The 16,512-nt window shown below is 43.9% G+C and overlaps 1 protein-coding gene across 3 annotated transcripts in view; it reads right to left on the reverse strand.

Moving 5' to 3' along the window:
* Positions 1–8,499, reverse strand: part of Tmod3 (tropomodulin 3 (ubiquitous)) — a 54,254-nt gene extending 45,755 nt beyond the window's left edge. For 2 of the 3 annotated variants that reach the window (XM_013010293.1, XM_013010291.1), the window contains exons 1-2: positions 8,312–8,499; positions 3,543–3,618 (exon numbers count right to left, since the gene is read on the reverse strand). The gene's annotated coding sequence lies outside the window, so the exon portion shown is untranslated. Of the gene's footprint in view, positions 1–3,542; positions 3,619–7,584; positions 7,743–8,311 lie in introns of those variants that run through there. The other variant, XM_013010292.1, reaches the window with a different exon arrangement.
* Between the last annotated feature and the right edge of the window lie 8,013 nt (positions 8,500–16,512).

Raw genomic sequence — 16,512 nt, forward strand, 5'->3', positions numbered from 1 at the left:
CATAAGCAAAAAGAAAAAAGCCAGAAGTGGTGCTGTGGCTCAAGTGGTAGAGCGCTAGCCTTGAGCTGAAGAGCTGAGGGACAGCGCCCAGGCTGAGTTCAGGCCCCACGACCGGACCCAAAAAAAAAGGAAAAAGAAGAAGTTGACAATATGATGGTAGCTGAGATCTGAGGATGGTGGTTTGAGCCTGGGCAGAAAAAGTCTGTGAAACTCTTATCTCCAATTCACCACCAAAAAGCTACAAAAAGAGGGTGTGGCTAAACTGGTAGAGTGCCAGCCTAAGCAAAAAAAGCCACAAGCAGAGCTTGAGCAAAAAAAGCCAGAAGTGGAGCTGTGGCTCAAGTTGTAGAGTGTTAACCTTGAGCAAAAAGAGCTCAGGAATAGTGCCCAGGCCCTCAGTTTAAGCCCCAAGGTTGGTACACACATGCACACACATGCACACACACAAAAGAATGACTCCATGAAAAAAAGAAGGCAAAAGATTTGGACAAACACACGGCAAAAGAAAATACTGTATAGGGGCTGGGAAGGTGGCTCAGTGGTAGAGTGCTTGCGTCTCATACATGAGGCCCTGGGTTCAATTCCTCAGCATCACATAAGCAGAAAAAGCTGGAAGTGGCTCTGTGGCTCAAGTGGTAGAGTGCTAGCCTTGAGCTGAAGAGCTGAGGGACAGCACCCAGGCCCAGAGTTCAGGCCCCATGACTGACAAAAAAAACAAAAACAAAACAAAACAAAAAAATTGTATAGTCAATTAGCATATGATAAAACAACGTTCTCTTTTTTTTTTTTTGTCGGTTGGGGGGCTTGAACTCTGGCATGGGCACTGTCTCTGCACTCTTCAGCTCAAGGCAAGTGTTCTACCACTTGAGCTACAGCTCCACTTCCAGTTTTCTGAGTGGTTTATTGGAGGTAAGAGTCTCGCAGACTTTCCTGCTCGGGCTGGCTTTGAACCGTGATCCTCAGATCTCAACCTCCTGAGTAGCCAGGATTAAAGGTGTGAGCCACCAGCACCCAGCTCAGCATTCTTATCAGGAAAAATAGAAATTATAACCATAATGAAGAACCACTAGACATCTTCTTGATACAAGTTAGTAGAAAAGCTACCAATCAGGGAAAATCAGATCTACCTATATAGCCTACAGGTGGCAAGATAAACTGATAAATCAAAACCTGAAATAGGGGCAGGGGCTACAGAAGAAGAGGAAGAATAAAAGAGGAAATTAGTTCAGGACAGACATCATTGGTGTCACAATCTTACAGGAAGAAGAAAGGAGACTCACAATCAGAAAGCCATCCAATTCTCACCAACCCAAGGCCAACCTCTTTAACAAGGAAGACAGTGGAAGAGAGCCAATATGACAGACATTGGCTACACAGCCATCTTCCAAATGACATGTCTATGTTACATGCTGTATTTCTTTTATGGGTTTTTTTTTTTTTTTTTTTTTTGCCAGTCCCGGGGCTTCAACTCAGGGTCTGGGCACTGTCCCTGAGCTTCTTTTGCTCAAGGCTAACACTCTACCATTGAACCACAGTGCCACTTATGGCTTTTTCTGTTTATGTGGTACTAAGGAATCGAACCCAGAGTTTCATACATGCTAGGCAAGCACTCTACCAAAACCACATTCCTAGCCCAACCTGCTATATTTCTAATGAACTTTTTCTAACGTCTTTATTATGATCACATCTTCTCTCAATTCTTCTCTTCCCAGACCCAAGGGCTGAGCTTGCTTGTTTAGCTGCCCTAAACATTCTGGTAACACTCTAATATGATTGAATAAAAAGACTGGGCTGCTAGCATGCATCTGTAGTCCCAGATGCTCCTCCTATAGAGTCCCAACATTAGTTGACCCTGAGACTTCCAGAGGGAAGGAGAAGGCTAAAGGGAGAAAAAGAGAGAGAGGGGCTGGAAATGTGGCTTAGTGGTAGAGCGCTTGCCTTGCATGCCTAGCATGCATGAAGCTCTGAGTTTGATTCCTCAGTACTGTAGAAACAGAAAAAGCCAGAAGTGGCGCTGTGACTCAAGTGGTAGAGTACTAGCCTTGAGCAAAAAAAGCTCAGGGACAGTACCCAGGCCCTGAGTTCAAGCCCTAGGACTGGGGAAAAAAAAAAAGAAAGAAAAAGAGGGAGAGAGGAGAGAGGGAGGGAAAGAAGGAAGGAGGCAAAGAAGAAGACATGCTAAGATGGGCAGAGTAGCATTCCACTTCCAAACAGGCTTAATGATTTTGCTTCAAGTGAAACTCTCCAAGATCACACATGTGCTCTCAATTATATACTTTTATTGCTTCATTACTGTAAAAATACTTTTTAAAAAAACCTTCATGGATGCCAGACAGAGATAAACAGGGGTTCATAAATTTCATTTTTCCTAGGCAGAAAATTGGATTTGACTCTTTACAATTTTAATATATGCCTAACAGACTAATGGACTGATATGAATTCAACAGGATTTTGGTTTCTATACCACTTTTCTACCAACATGATGTTATACTTGTGATTTTAGAAAGGATCTGACACAGGACTAATACACTATATAAATCAAGGGTCAGCAAGAAGACCAATGAGAACAGGCCTGACAGTGTTCAGGTTACTATTACAACTACAGAATAATGCCCTCCTCAACTATGAGAAAGCTCATATGCCAACAGTGGTGACTCAGAACTGTAATCCTAGCTACTCAGGAGGCTGAGATCTAAGGATCATGGTTCAAAGCCTGCCCAGGCAGAAAAGTCCATGAGACCCTTATCTCCAATTACCACCAAAAAGCCAGAAGTAGAGCTGTGGCTAAAATGGCAGAGCACTATCTTTGGGTGAAAGAGCCAAGCAAAAGCACAAGGCTCTGAGCTCAAGCACTAGTACTGGAATGAATGAACACACACATGAACACACACACACATGAACACACACACACACACACACACACACACACAGAGAAAAACTTTGCTGGGTGCCAATGGTTCATAACTGTAATCCTAGCTATTCAGGAGGTTGAGATCTGAGGACCTTGGTTCAAACGCAGTTCAGGGGAGAAAGCCTATAAGAACTCTTAACTCGGGCTGGGAAGTTGGCTCAGTGGTAGAGCGCTTGCCTTGCATGCATGAGGCCCTGGGTTCGATTCCTCAGCACCACATAAGCAAGCCGGAAGTGGTGCTATGGCTCAAGTGGTAGAGCACTAGCCTTGAGCTGAAGAGCTGAGGAATAGCACCCAGGCACAGAGTTCAGGCCCCATGACCGGACCCAAAAAAAAAAAAAGAAAAAAGATAAGAATTTAAAAAAAAAAAAAAAAAAGGAACTCTTAACTCTAATTTACAACCAAAAAACTAGAAGTGGCATTTTGGCTCAAAGTGGTAGAACGCTAGCCTTGAGCACAAAAGCTCAGGGACAGCACCCTGGCTTGAAATGATCAAAACAAAAAATCCCCAAAACTTTATGAAGGCAACTGTTCATGCTGAAACAGATTTTGAGAAACTGAGAATTGTAAAAGTCATGGGTACTTAACTAGTATCACAGTTATGAGCACCAACCTTTAACATTACACATACCTTATGGGTGAAGTAAGATAGCTTGCAGCCCCTTAATCTCAGCTTCTCAGGAAGTGATCACAGATCAAGGCTAGCCCTGGGCCAAAAAAAAAAAAAAAAGAGAGAGATCCAAATAGGGAAAAATAACTGAAGTGAAAGGGGTGGCTCAAGTGGTAGAGCACTTGTCTAGCAAACAGAAGGTACTGAGTTCAAAACCCTAAAATTGCCAATAAATAAGTAGTAAACACCTTAAAAACATGGCGAAATACTCTCCCTACTCTTGATATACAATATGATGCTAAGTTTAAAAAGTACAATCATTCAGGTTACACTGAATTATTTCTATTATACTGAATCTATGTCTTATTTAAGTAAGGTAGTAGCTGAGAATTGAAAAAAAATCTTTTTTTTGGGGGGGGGTGGGGGGATGTCGGTTGTAGGGCTTGAACTCTGGGGCCTGGGCGTTGTCCCTCAGCTCTTCAGCTCAAGGCTAGCACTCTACCACTTGAGCCACAGCACCACTTCCAGTTTTCTGGTGGTTTACTGGAGATAAGAGTACTGCCTAAGCTGGGCGCTGGTGGCTCACACCTGTAATCCTAACTACTCAAGAGGCTGAGATCTGAGGATCAAGGTTCAAAGCCAGCCCAGGCAGGAAAGTCCGTGAGACTCTTATCTCCAATAAACCACTAGAAAACTGGAAGTGGCGCTTTGGCTCAAGTGGTAGAGTGCTCATCTTGAGCTGAAGAGCTCAGGGACAGCGGCCAAACCCAGAGTTCAGGCCTGAGCTAGCTTTGAACCTCAATCCTCAGATCTCAGCAACCTGAAATAGCTAGGATTACAGGAGTGAGCCACCTGCACCTGGCTAAATAATCTTATTTTTTGATGTTATTTTGTGCTCTGAGGCTGGAACCTGGGCCTGGCTCATGCTAAGCAAGTACTCTACTACTGAGCTACTATTAAGCTAGCCTGAAAAAAAAAGTTCTTGATTACAATAAAAACAATAATTATACTTGTATTTGACCTAATCCCATTTGAGTTTGAATTAACTTCAGGTGCAGTGACTAATTATAGAGTAATGTGCTCCGATGGTCTAACATAAAAGATTAAAGTAAGTGATAGGTCCAGTAGCATCCTGAAGAACATATTTTTGTTCATTCATGCCTAGCACAGGGTTTGGATGATATATATTGCTAAAGAAATGAATTTAAATAAACAGGTGTTTTTTTTTTTTTAAGGGAGGAAGGAAAAAGAAGGAAGGAAAGAATGAAGGGGGGGAGACAGGCGGGCTAGAAGATGTAGCTGAGTACTTGCCTAGCCGGAAAAAAAAATCTAAGGCAGTTAGATAATCATTAGGTTATCTGGCCATCATACTCATTTTTAAGATGAATTAGAAATCCTGACAGCTATAAAAGCAACAATGTAAGGTGGGAGGAAGGAAAAACAAATGCAGGCTTGATACTCAGTAGACACTATGTGGAAAATGAACTATTCAACTTGTGAACCAGGGACAGGAGGGGAAAACTGGGGAAAAACAAAGGAAGGGGTGACACTGTCTCAAAATAAATGTATTTGTTATCTGGCTTATGAAATGGTAACCCCTCTGTAAAACACTTTACTAATAACAAAATTTTGTGTATATATTTTACTTATTTATTTTAGTCAGTCATAGGGCTTAAACTTTGGGCCTGTACTGTCCCTAAGCTCTTCAGCTCAAGGCTAGCACTCTACCACTTGAGCCACAGCGCCACTTCTGGTTTTCTGGTGGTTAATTGGAGATTAAAGTCTCACAGACTTTCCTGCCTGAGCTGGCTTTGAACCATGATCCTCATATCTCAGCCTCCTGAGTAGCTAGGATTACAGGTGTGAGCCACCAACGCCCGGGTTGTGTGTATATATTTTTTTCTTTTATTGTTGGTCGTGGGGCTTGAACTCTGGGCCTGGACGCTGTCCCTGCCCTCTTCAGCTCAAGGCAAGTGCTCTACCTCTTGAGCCACAGCACCACTTCCGGTTTTCTAGTGGTTTATTGGAGTCAGAGTCTCACAGATTTGAACCATGATCCTCAGATCTCAGCCTACTGAGTAGCTAGGATTACAGGCCTAAGCCACCGGCGCCTGGCTATGTGTATATATTTTAAAGACAGGTAAAAGAAGCCAGGTTGCTGGTGGCTCACACCTGTAATCCAAGCTACTCAGGATGCTAGGATCTGAGGATCCTGATGGAAGCCAGCCCAGGCCGTAAAGTCCACGACTCTTTTTGCCAGTTATGGGGCCTGAACTCTGGGCCTGGGTGCTGTCCATCAGCTCTTCAGCTCAAGGCTAGCGCTCTACCACTTGAGCCACAGCGCCACTTCCAGCTTTTTCTGCTTATGTGGTGCTGAAGAATCGAACCCAGGGCCTCATGCATGCAAGGCAAGCACTCTACCACTGAGCCACCTTCCCAGCCCCCAAGTCCACGACTCTTATTTTCAACCAACCACCAAAAAAAGCCAGAGTGAAGCTGTCTCAAGTGACAAGAGTTCTTAAGCAAAAAGCCAAGCAAACCAGGTGCCAGTGGCTCATCCCTATAATCCTACCTACTCAAGAAGCTGAGATCTGAGAATCACTGTTCCTATCAACTTAGGACAGTAAAGGCTGTGAGACCCTTAACTTTGATTAACCACCTAAAAACCAGAAGTGAGGAGGGAGGAAAGAGGGAGAAAAATCAGGGAGGGGGTAACAAATCTGACAAGAAGTATACTCACTATCTTACCTATGTAACTGTAACCCCTCTGTACATCACCTTGATAATAAGATTCAAAAACAAAAACCAGAAGTGGAGCGTGGCTCAAAGTGGTAGAGCACTAGCTAGCCCTGAGCAAAAATGCTCAGGAGCAGCATCCAGAGTTTAAGTCCCACTACCAGGACTCAGGAACAGCACTCAGAGTTTAAGTCCCACTAACAATAAATAAATAAAATAAAGCCAAGGGGAAACCAAGAGGTTCTGAGTTCAAATCACAGTACTAGCAGCTTGCGTGCACCTGTATGCAAACACACACACACAGACACACACACACACACACACACACACACACACACACAAACACACCCTAGAAGCTACAAGGGCTAGAATATAATGCAACTCACAGTTTAATTGTTTTCATTTCTTTAGAAGAAATATCTTTGAGGGCTGATTCTAATATCTTAATAACTGTGTGTGTGTGTTCTTATGAAAAAGTATAGGATTAAGAGAATTTAGAAAGAATAGGGAGGGGCTGGGAAGGTGGCTCAGTGCTCAGAGCTCTTGCCTTGCATGCCTGAGGCCCTGGGTTCTATTCCTCAGCACCACATAAACAGAAAAAGCCGGAAGTGGTGCTATGGCTCAAGTGGTAGAGTGCTAGCCTTGAGCTGAAGAGCTAAGGGACAGTGACCATGCCCAGAGTTCAGGCCCCACAACCAGACCCCCCCCCAAAAAAAAAGAAAAGAAAGAATAGGGAAGAGTAAATGAGCCTGGGCACACTTAATTTTCTAAATTTTAGTTCTGACAGGCCAATTAATTCATTTAATCTGCCCTCCCCCAAAAAATTTTAAAAAAAGCAAATCTGAAGGGCTCTCAGAAAAAGAAACATGAGGGCTGGGAAGGTGGCTCAGTGGTAGAGCGCTAGCCTTGAGCTGAAGAGCTGAGGGACAGCACTCAGGCCTAGAGTTCAGGCCCACGACCGGACCCCTCCCCCCCCAAAAAAAAGAAAAAGAAACATGAGTTGCAGAAAAAACGTCACAGACCAAAAGGAGACTTCACCAAACCCATTTAAATCACCACAGGCTGATTTTCTGATTTCCTGTTTTAAGTATAACCTCCTGGGATAACTTTTACTGCCCGCACACATTACCAGATGACTTTTGGTGTTAAGAGACGTCAAGGGCAAGTTGTTGGAAATATGAGTCTTGACTAAACATTACAAAAAGGAAAAAAAAAAGGCGGGGGGAGGTGTGGGTGGGAACGGGAGGTCTGGGAGGAAGAGGGGGAGGAAGAGACTGTGGCTGTTTCCCATTTCGATCTGTAATCAGAATTGCAGACTTTTGCGTACCCAGCCTAGTCACGTCCTCAGACACAAACCAGCATACAAACAGCACAGCTGGACGCAGCTGGACGGGCCCGGGGCCCAGGATGTATTCTCAAATCCAAACAGCCACATCAAACGAGAAAGAAAATTCAGAAAGCAAGCAAGAAAGAAAGAAAAGCCAAAAAACGGCCCAGGGAAGACGGACCAGATTTCAATCACAAAAGCGTGTGAGCCTCAAGTTTCTGGGTTTTTTTTTTTCTTTTTTAAGGTCTTTTTCTTCAACTTTACACTAGGAGAAACCTTTCAAGAGAAGGAGAGAAGGGAGTGATGGTGAGAAAAAACCCTTTAAGAGGAGAGTCCCCGGTTTGGGGTGTGGTGGGGTAAAGGTGGAGACCCAGTGGGGGGTGGGGGGTCCACAGAACCTCAGGCCTTGTAGGCGCCCTGGGTGGGAGGAGCCCCGAGGCCGGTCTCGAACCCCAGGAGACCCCCGGATGGCAGGTTCGCGCGCTTCGACCGGCGGGCGACGCCCCAGTGCACCCCACCACCCCGATCGCGGCGGCGGGCTCGTTCCGAGGCCACCCCTCCCCCGCAGCGCCACCCCCCACCCCCGGTTTCCTGAACCCAGGGGCCTCGCTGGAGGTCGGAGACGGGAAACCCCGGAGGCTGCAGGGCAGCGGCCGGCTCGGCCCGTGCAGCTCCCGGCCGCGCCCGCCGCCACACTTCCTGGAAAGCACCGCGGGGCTGAACTTACCTGACTGACGCCCGCCCCCCTCCCGGGGCCGCCACCGACTTCCTTCACTGACCCGCGGGAACTGCCGGCCCCACGCGCCGCAACTCGGTTCCCAAGCAGCCCCCGCCGGACCGCTGAGGGAGTTTCCCCGACCCACTCGCCAGCAGCGCCCCCGGCTCGGCTCGTCTACGCCGTCCGTGAGGCTAGTTCTCCGCCCTGCGCCTCCGCCGACACGCGCCTGCGCGCTCCCGGCGCGCGCGCGGGGCATCCCGGGAGTTGTAGTCCCAGCGAACGGAGGGCGGAGGAGGTTCCTTGCAGACCAGATCCTGATACTACTACCATAGTAGTAAGACCTTTGGAAGCCACGAACGATGCCAAGCTTTGGAAGACAATGCTTTCTTTCTTTCCTCTTTTCTTTCTTTTTTGGTTTAATTAGCACACAGGAATGGGACAGTAAGGTTTTGTTGTGGTATGTCTTTACATGCATACATACAGCTCTACCACTTAAGCCAGACACATCTCCAGTCCCCAGAGGTGTATGCCATAGGGCTGAGAAATAGAATCATTTTTCAGTACAAGCCAAGGTTGATAACAGTTGTCACTATCAAAGGTCAGACTTCTGAGATGCACTAAATGCAAACTGTGACCCCTAATTAAAAATACACACATAAATTATATAATACACATGTATACTATATATATATAAACACATACATACACACACTCCGTGTGATAGATTTATTCAGTGATAGATTTCTATTTTTACTTGGGCCTTTGTTTAAAAAAACAACAAGCAGGGTTTGTATCTTATACCATTGGTTACTAATAGGAGGACAGTATATCAGCTCTTAAGACTCATGCTTTTTATTTGTTTATTTTTTTTAACAGGGTCTGAGTTCTGTCCCTGAGCATTTTGCTCAAAGCTAGTGCTCTACCACTTGAGCCCCCACCTCCACTTCTATACTTTTTCTGAAGTAAGAGTCTCATGGACTTCTCTGCCTGGGCTGGCCTTCAATTATGAGCCTCAGTTGTCAGCCTCCTGAGTATACAGGCATGAACTACTGGGCTCAGCTGATGATTTCCTTAGACTCTTTAGACAGTAGCTCTTTGTCGCTAGAGATATAAACAAAACAAACAGAAGTTAAAGATCATCAATCAGACTTCCATCACTTGTAAGACATGGTGAGCCAAATGGATTCCACACACACACTTGCAGGCAGGGATGGTGTTACAGGTCTTGTCTCTCTACCTTCCTGACCAGGGAACAATCCATCCCATCTTCCCAATTCAGCCTCGATTTCTGCACTAGCAGAGAGAGTTGGACTGATATGGGTGGGAGTAAAAGACAACAGCAGATGCTAAAAAGAAGAAACTGAGGTAGCAGGGGAAGACAAGGAGTAACTAACGTTGGGTTTTGATACACCTTTCAAAAACACAGTGGAAGCCGGGCGCCAGTGGCTCATGCCTGTAATCCTAGCTACTTAGGAGGCTGAGATCTGAGAATCACAGATCAAAGCCAGCCTGCGCAGAAAAGTCTGTGAGACTCTTATCTCCAATTAACCACCAGAAAACAGGAAGTGGTGCTGTGGATCAAGTGGTAGAAAACTCGCCTTGAGCTGAAGAGCTGAGGGACAGCGCCCAGGCCTAGAGTTCAAGCCCCACGACCGACAAAAAAAAAAAAAATCAGTGGAGGGAGGCTGAGGGAGAGTGATGAAGGATGAAGGGGTGAATCTGATCAAGGTACATTGCATGCACATATGAAATATCAAAATGAATCCCCTTTGTACAACTAATTGATGCTAATTTCTTTAAAATGTGAAGTAAGACAGGCCCTGGTGGCTCATGCCATTGGTACTATCAAGCTCCTCAGGCGGCTGAAGTCTGGTGAATGGACGTTTGAGGCCAGCTGGAGCAGAAAAATTTTTGAAACTTGATCTGGATGAAAAAATTAAAAAAAAAAAACAGGGGCTGGGAAGGTGGCTCAGTGGTAGAGTGCTTGCCTTGCATGCATGAAGCCCTGAGTTCGATTCCTCAGTACCACATAAGCAGAAAAAGCTGGAAGTGGCACTGTGACTCAAGTGGTAGAGCTCTAGCCTTGAGCTGAAGAGCTGAGGGACAGCGCCCAGGCCCAGAGTTCAGGCCCCCAGGACTGGCAAAAATAAATAAATAAATAGCAGCAAAAATCCATGTTGCAAGCGTAGCTCAAGTAGTACAATGGCATGGGGTCAGAGGTGTGGCTCAGTTGGCACAGCACTAGCCAGTAAGCAAAAGCATCAGGTACTAAGTTTGATTGAGAGAGACAGAGAGAGAGAAAGAGAGAGGGAGGGAAGAGAGGGAGAGGGGTAGGGAGAAGAAGAGGAAGGAATGCAACCAGAAAGAGGGCTGAAGTACCAGCTTGAGGTACATTCCAGCCTCACCCAGTCTAGGGAGTTGCCTAATTGTTAAGCCTCTCTTGGCATCTACTTCTTTCCCGCAGACCAGGGAGCACCCTAGGTTAAACAAACACCCTGAAATGTTATGTACTCCTTCATTCCAGCAGTGAAGGGCACAGATGATTTGGGTTTTTAAGAAAATCATTGCAAGTGGAAAATACTCTTAGAAGACAGTTAATATGCTGGCTCATGCCTATAATCCTAGCTACTCAAGAGGCTGAGATCTGAGGATCGCCGTTCAAAGCCAGGCTGGGCAGAAAGTCCATTAGATTCTTATCCCCAATTAACAGATATATATATATATATATATATATATATATATAACATATATATGATAAATATAATATATGCCAGAAGTGTAGCTGTGGCTCAATGGTAGAGTGTTAGCCTTGAACAAAAAAGTTCAGGGACAGCATCAAGGCCCTGAGTTCAATCCCCAGGATCAGCATTAAAAAAAAAAAAAAAAGATAGTTAATATTCCACCTTGAAGCTTTTGCAGCTTATTTTCTTTTTTTGTTTGTTGGTCATGGGGCTTGAACTTTGGGCCTGGGCACTGTCCTTCAGCTCTTCAGCTCAAGGCAAGTGCTCTACCACTTGAGCCACAGTGCCACTTCCAGTTTTCTGGTGGTTAATTGGAGAGAAGAGGCTTATGGACTTTCCTGCTGGGGCTGGCCTTGAAACCTGATCCTCAGATCTCAGCCTCCTGAATAGCTAAAATTACAGGCATGAGCCACTGCCACCTGGCTCATCCAATTTTTTTAAAGTGAGATCATCTGTGATTATGTCCAAGGAATAGGAAGAAAATTCTCAAAGACATTCTAAGGGACATAGTACCATGAATGGTCAAGATGAATACTGAGGTTCCTTTGATAATCCTCCATTTTACTCTGTATTAGAGATCCTAATGTATTCAGGCTTATCAGCAAGTCTGTTATGATTTTTTTTTTTGGGTCCGGTCGTGGGGCCTGAACTCTGGGCTTGGACGCTGTCCCTCAGCTCTTCAGCTCAAGGCTAGCGCTCTACCACTTGAGCCACAGCGCCACTTCCGGCATTTTTTTTCCTTTTTGCTTATGTGGTGCTGAGGAATCGAACCCAGGGCCTCATGCATGCAAGGCAAGCGCTCTACCACTGAGCCACCTTCCCAGCCCTGTTATTTTTTTTTTTAACTAGTACTGGGACTTGAACTCTGGACCTGGGTCCCTGAGCATGTTCACTCAAGGCTAGTGTTCTACCACTTGAGTGACAGCTTCATGTATGAGTTTTTGTTGGTTAATTGAAAATAAGAGTCCTAAGTACTTTCCTATCCAGGCTGGCTTTGAACTATGATGCTCACTTCTCAGCTTCCTGAGAAGCTAGGATTACAGTTGTGAGCTACTGGTATTAGGCATGTTGTGAATTTTTGCCCTAGGTCTGGAACATTACTACTGAGGAAACTGACAAAATGGAGTTCTTTAAGAAACAAAGCAGGCAAGTATGGTGGCTTGTGCCATTCATCTCAGTTATTTGTGAGACAGAAGTATCACTACTTGAGGCCAGATCAAAAATAAAAATTAAAAAAACCTATCAATACCCTACCTCAAAAAATAAGCCCTAGCCAGGTGTCGGTGGCTCACACCTATAATCCTGGCTACTCAGGAGGCTGAGATCTGAGGATCACAGTTCAAAGCCAGCCTGGGCAGGAAAGGCCATGAGACTCTTCTCTACAATTAACCACCAGAAAACTGGAAGTGGCACTGTGGCTCAAGTGGTAGAGCACTTGCTTTGAGCTGAAGAGTTTAAGGACAGTGCCCTGGCCCAGACTTCAAGCCCCACGACCAAGAAAGAAAAAAAAAAAAAAACCCAAATGGTAGATCATATCTGTAGTCCCAGCTAGACAGGAGGAATAAAAGATCACAGTCAAAAGCAGGGGGAATTACTGAACTACTAAAGCAAAAGGGGCCAGCATGTAACTCAAGTGGTAGAAGGGCTGGCCAGTAAGGGCATAGGAGTTCAAACCTACTGTGTTGTCAAAAGCAAAAGAAGAAACAAGAAAAAAAATAGTTTAATAGTTTAAATGAGGACAGAGTAGGGTTTGTATTTGTTTTCAGGGTTTGGTTAAAATGGAAATGACTGACAAAATGGCGGGCCAATTTTCTGTATTATATTTCTGCTCTAATCAGTGTTCGCTTTGATCCTGCAGCCAGAATGACTCCTAAACCACGTGTCTCACTGAATCATCATAAGGAAAATAATGTGTGTGTGGGGGGGGAACCCTCTCCTTATCAAAGGCTTCCTGTAGGACTCCATGTTCTTGCTAGACATAGACATATTTTAACTTGTAATTCAAAGGACAGCAGTGAAAAATCTTAGCTATAGACAGCAACTTGAAAGTGAAAGGTAAGGATTTGTTTCTGAGGGTGGAGTTGGGAAGAATGGAGAGGGAGAAGGGAATCAGAGAAGACAATGATCATGGCCAGGTTCACACACATTTATGGAACGGATCCAAGCAAACACTGGGGCCTGGTATCCCATTTTCTGTCACTTCCTTTCTGCTTATGAAATACCACCTCTAGACCATCATCCACTGCAATTCATTCCATCCTTTCCCATAGTTTCAAACTCTCCTCCAGAGATGTATCTTCTTATTATTTTGGTTTTGGTTTTTCTTGGAAGTCCTGGGATTTGAACTGGAGACCTTTAGTCTTACTAAGCAGATACTTTATCCCTTGAGCCACCTTGCCAGTCCCTAGAAGAGCATCTAATACTAACACATTCCAACCAAATTGCCATGAGGCTGAGAATCAAAATCACTCTTCAGGGTTGGGAAGGTGGCTCAGTGGTAGCATGCTTGCCTCACATGCATGAGGCCCTGGGTTCGATTCCTCAGTACCACATAAACAGAAAAGGCCAAAGTGGCACTGTGGCTCAAATGATAGAGTGCTAGCCTTGAGCAAAAAAAAGAAGCTCGGGCTCTTGCTCTTGCTGCTCTTTTCTTGCTCTCTCTGTTCTATTCTAGCTCTCTCTCTCTGTTCTTTTCTTGCTCTCTCTCTTTCCCAGCCACGTGGAGTGCCAACCTTGCCTGGTCCCAGCAGGTCTACTGAATAAACCTACCCCTTACCTGAAAAAAAAAAAAAGAAGCTCGGGGACAGTGCCCAGGCCCTGAATTCAGTCCCCAAGACTGGCAAAATAAAAAAGATTAGACTGGGCTGGGCACAAGTGGCTCATGCCTATAATCCTAGCTACTCAGGAGCCTGAGATTTAAGGATCACAGTTAGAAGCCAGGTAGGGCAGGAAACTCGATGAGATTTTTCTCTCCAATAAACTACTCAAAAAAAAAAAAAAAACAACTAGAAGTGGGGCTGTGGCTCAACTGGTAGAGTGCTCACCTTGAGCAGAAGAAACTCAGGACAGTGCCCAGGCCTAGAGTTTGAGCCCTAGGACATGTAAAATTAAAAAAATAGACTTTGAGATGTGCAAACAAATGCAAAATGTTTCCCCTAAATTGTATTTACTTGTTTGCTTGTTTAGTGGTACCAGAGATCAACCCAAAGCCATTATTATGTTAGTATTATTTTTAAAACATTGGTGCTAAAAAATTCAATAGCTATGACAGAAACAGTAACATTCTCTGTTAAGACATTTCTATAATCATCATAAATATTACTAATTAGTATTAGTAATAATAATAATTAATATATAAATATTACTTGAACTCAGGGCCTGGGTGCTATCTCTGAGCTTTTTCACTCAAAGCTGGTACTCTACCACTTGAGCCACAGCTCTACTTCTGGCTTTTTTGAAGATAAGATTCTCACAGACTTTTCTGTCCAAGCTTACTTCACCTGAAATCCTCAGATCTCAGCCTCCTGAGTAGCTAGGATTACAAGCGTAAGCTACCAGCACCTGGCCCAACCATTTATTTTGAGGAAACATTCTGTTTAAAAATTAGCCAGACAAAATTGATCATCATTAAAATTTATTAATTTCCAATGTTTTTTACATTTCATTTAGAAACATCATTCCATACACAAATGAATACATTAACCTTTGAATGCAGAAAGATCTTGGTTAATTAAAACATTTAACATTACATCTGAGTGACTAATTCCAAACGGCCCCAAATCGCACCTATTTGGGCCAACTGTGGTCCTTATCAGGATAAAAGTATTTTACATTTCATACATTTTTCTTTATTACACATTTACTTCTACAGGATGTTCACTTTTGCACTTAAAATACAAATTAGACTTCGTGTGTGTTTGTGTGTGTGTAAAGTGGAGCTTAACTCAACTTCTCTACCCAGACTGACTTCAAACAGAGATCCTCAGATTTCAGCCTCCTGAGAAGATAGGATTACAGGCATGAGCCACAGGTGCTTGGCTCAAATTAGTCTTTATTTCTCTAATGAATTAACAAATTGCTTGGTGCTGATGGAAGTTCTCAAGTGCAAATGCAAAGTGTGAATTTTTCAATAACTGCTTAGCCAAACAAACATTGTGACTATTTCCCTAATAGTTCTCAAAATGATACATACCACATACACACGTCACGCACTACAGACATCAGAACTGGGAAGACGTTTCAGATTAGGAGCATGCAACTATTTCACACTTTTAAATCTAACAAAAAATGCCACTTATTCATGTTCCTGGGTGGGGGAAATGAAACAATTTTAGATAAAGGTATAATTAAAATATAAACATTTCCACATAAATAGTCCTTTCCCTTAAAACAAAGTGGCAGAGATAAGAATTTTAGTTCAGATCAGAATATTTTCTTTCTTAACTGAAGATTGTCACTGGCACCATTTGGTAGTAAAAGAAAATGACTCAAAAATGGTATTTTCTGTCCACTGCATTCTACCCATATTTAGATTAGATCCATAAATATTTGAAATCTTGGGTTGGTTTCCATCCATGTACACTGTACTTCTGATTAAGTTCTCTCTGTTACCCAGGCAGTATGTGCTTAGAAACACAAAAAAACACTACTACACACATCCATGTTTACTGTCTTGTTTTCTATACTGCATTTCCTCATAGAGGATTCAGTAGAATCCTCTATTTTAAAATATGCTTTGTGAGTTTGTTTGCTTATTTGGTTTTGCCTTTAATTTTAACTTTTTTGTTGTTGTTGTTCTACGGTGCTGGGGATTGCACTCACATTTGCCAGGCAAAGAGCTCAAACTCTGAATATTCTCTCTAAGCCCTTTCTGAAATACATTTTTCTGACAAGGCTACTCATCCAGCAGAGTTCTGAAGACATTTAAAGCTACTGAAAAGAACAGAATAATTGATGGCAGACTATTACCATCTCCTCCCTGAACAGTAAACTCCTGGCGACAAAAAGTGCTGCAATGCAGACATTAACCCATCCACATTCAGAGGCCCTGGGAAGCCTCAGAATCACATGCAGGGGACACTTGTGGTAACGTGTGGGAGCTAGAAGGAGTCCCAGAGATCATCACCCCTTCATTCCATTCTTTGTGGGTATGCCAGTCCTGGGCACTTGAACTCAGGACCAGGGTGCAGTCCCTGAGCATTTTTTTTCTTTCTTTCTTTTTCTCAAAGCCGGCACTCTACCACTTGAACCACAGCTCCACTTCCAGCTTTTTTTTGGAAGTGAACTGGAGATAAGAGTCTCATAGACTTTCCTACCCAGGCTAGCTTCAAACTATGATCTTCAGATCTCAGTCTCCTGAGTAGCTAGGATTACAGGTGTGAGCCACTGGTGCCCAGCTTGCTCCATTTTTTCTTGTTTTAAAGGTAAACAGAGTGAGTGAAAAGAGAGTCATGAAAGTAGTGAGGTCCT

The sequence above is a fragment of the Dipodomys ordii genome, unplaced genomic scaffold (assembly GCF_000151885.1).
Source record: "Dipodomys ordii isolate 6190 unplaced genomic scaffold, Dord_2.0 Scaffold11, whole genome shotgun sequence".
NCBI classification, from domain to species: Eukaryota; Metazoa; Chordata; class Mammalia; order Rodentia; family Heteromyidae; genus Dipodomys; species Dipodomys ordii.